This window comes from Pipistrellus kuhlii, unplaced genomic scaffold (genome assembly GCF_014108245.1).
Source record: "Pipistrellus kuhlii isolate mPipKuh1 unplaced genomic scaffold, mPipKuh1.p scaffold_m20_p_22, whole genome shotgun sequence".
Lineage (NCBI taxonomy): Eukaryota > Metazoa > Chordata > Mammalia > Chiroptera > Vespertilionidae > Pipistrellus > Pipistrellus kuhlii.
In genome coordinates this window covers 5,090,921-5,093,669 of record NW_023425521.1, presented here as the reverse complement: position 1 = coordinate 5,093,669, position 2,749 = coordinate 5,090,921, and the positions used below count along the sequence as shown (strand labels likewise).

General features: G+C 38.7%; 1 long non-coding RNA gene across 1 annotated transcript; it reads right to left on the bottom strand.

Annotated features, from left to right (window-relative positions):
* Nucleotides 1–256: 256 nt before the first annotated feature.
* On the bottom strand, nt 257–2,189 carry LOC123652917. The gene is made up of 2 exons (XR_006742487.1): nt 2,107–2,189; nt 257–321 (listed from the first exon to the last, which is right to left on the bottom strand). It is a non-coding gene; the product is annotated as an uncharacterized LOC123652917 (long non-coding RNA).
* Nucleotides 2,190–2,749: the final 560 nt, after the last annotated feature.

Here is a 2,749-nt window from a genome sequence, read left to right as displayed (position 1 = left end):
GCAAGCTGTTCAACTACTCTGTGCCTTGTTTTCTTGATTCTGAAGTGAGCATAATAGTGTATGTCACATAGGGTAATGTGATGATTACATGATCTAATATGAGGTACAAAGAGCAAGGCCTAGCACATAGTAAATTCTGTGTGCCCTGCAGCTTGGAGAATATATGACAGTCAGTATGTACAGTGCCCAAGGGATTGTGAATACTCAACAACATAACCCAAGTCATTAATTCAACAAATATTTATTGAGGACTTACTATATACCAATCACTCTGCTAGGTCTGGGAGGATACATTTGTGAACTGTTCTCATAGCTTATATTCTAGAGAGAATTTGACAAATGTAAATAAATCAATGATTTCAGATAATGGTAGGTGTTATAGGTTGAATTTTGTACCCCCAAAAGATGTTGAAGTCCTAATCCCAGCACCTGTGATGTGACCTTATTTGGAAATAGTGTCTTTGAAGATAATCAAGTTAATGAAGTCCTTACGGTGGGCCCTAACCCAACATGACTGGTGTTCTTATAAAAAGGGGTAATTTGGCCCTGGCCAGTATGACTTAGTTGGCTGAGTGACATTCTATGCACCAAGAGGTCACTGGTTTGATTCTTGGTCTGGACACATACAAGAATCAACCAATGAATGCATTAATAAGTGGAACAAAAAAATGGATATTCTCTCTCTAAAAATCAATTTTTAAAAAAAATTTAAAGGGTCAATTTAGACATAAAGATAGTCATATTATAAACAGAGGGATGACAGTTGGTTGGATGTACATAGAAAGGCTTCTGGTTCGATTCCATGACAGGGCACATACCTAGGTTGTGGGTTCAAGCCTGGATGAGGGTGCATTCAGGAAGCAACCGACCCATGTTTCTCTCACAAATGGATGTCTCTCTTCCCCCACCCTTCCCATCTCAATAGAACCAGTAAAACAACACGGGGGAGAATTAAAAAGAAAAAAGAGAAACAGATGTTAATGAGCAAGATGGGTAGTATGAGCTATGCCGTATGTAGTCTTGAAAAAATGAAAAAGTTTTGTTTTTTTTAAGTTGACAATCACATTTTATTTTTTTTATATTTTATTAATTTTTGTACATATACCAATGCCCCCCCCCCCCCCCGTACATACCCTTCCTCTCCAGAGTTTTGTGTCCATTGGCTGTACTTATATGCATGTATACAAGTCCTTCGGTTGATCTCTTATCTCCCCCAGATCTCCCCAACCTCCCCGCTGTAATTTCACAGTCTGCTTGTTGCGGAAAAGAGCTTTTTTTGAGTCTTAAAGTAGGGATGATAATTACATAGTTTAAAGAATAAACATTAACAGGTAGCTTATTTGACAATAGCTACTATGTATGTAGTGTCTGCCTTATGTCCAGGTACTGTGCTAGTTCTTTTAAATATATATGATTTCCAATACAACCCTACAGAATTACATATATTTATTTATTTATTTATTTAAAAAATATATTTTATTGATTTTGTACAGAGAGGAAGGGAGAGAGATAGCGAATTAGAAACATCGATGAGAGAGAGTCATCGATCCAGCTGCCTCTTGCACACCCCCTACTGGGGATGTGCCCGCAACCAAGGTATATGCCCTTTACTGGAATCGAACCCGGGACCCTTCAGTCCCCAAGCCAACGCTCTATCCACTTATTTATTAATATTGATTAAAATAAAACTTGACAGATGAGGGAATTGAGACTCAGCATTCCAGTAATTTTATCAAGACAGCACAATTAATAAAGAGCTGAGGTGGAATTTGAAGGCTTAATAGTGATTAAAATAAAACCCATGCTATTTTTTATCAGTAACTTGTTTTCTAATATTTATTACATTTTGTCATATTTTTTAAAAATATTTTTTATTGATTTTTTTATAGAACAAGAGAGAGGGACAGAGAGTCAGAAACATCATCAGCTGCCTCCTGCACACCCCCTACTGGGGATGTGCCTGCAACCAAGGTACATGCCCTTGACTGGAACCAAATCCGGGACTCTGAGCCAAACCAGTTTCAGCCATTTTGTCATATTTTCAGTTTACTTTCTGGTGTCTTTCCCCAGAATTAATCCCCATGAGATCAGAGAATTTGAGTTTACCTTTGATATCCCAGAACTGTGCTGTTCAATACAGGAGCCACTAGTCATTTGTGGCTATTCAGTACTGCAAATGTGGCTCCTCTTGTTGTGGGGTCGAACCCTGGGTTCAAAATAAGACCACCGGAGGCTGACGATTGATTTAGAAAAAGCAGGCAAGGATTTATTGAAAAACTGGCCAGGACGGCTGCGGGAGCACCACACGCAGGTGGGCCCCACGCGACTTGCACTGATCCAGATGTAGGCAATCCCTTTTGAAGCTTCAAACCACAGGAATTCCCCTTAGTTCTAAATTCTAAAGGCTGGGAACATTGGAATGTGGCCCTATCTTGCCCATAATACAAAAGCAGAACTCAGAGGTTAATCTCTAAAGGTTATCTATAGTTTCTACCCCTGAAGCTACTGAGTCCTTGGGAGTCAGTCTCCTGTAACTACCCTATTGTTTAAGCAAGTAAGGTCAAAGTCAAATAGCATGGTTAAAATTCAAACAGTTTTTACCCAAGTACGATTGCTACCATATTTCACTCTGAACTGAGATGTGCAGTGAGTGTAAAATTCATACTGGATTTTGAAGGCTCGGTATGAGAACAAAACATATGTGACCTTATTAATATTTTTAAATATTAGGTGTTTAAATAACATTTGG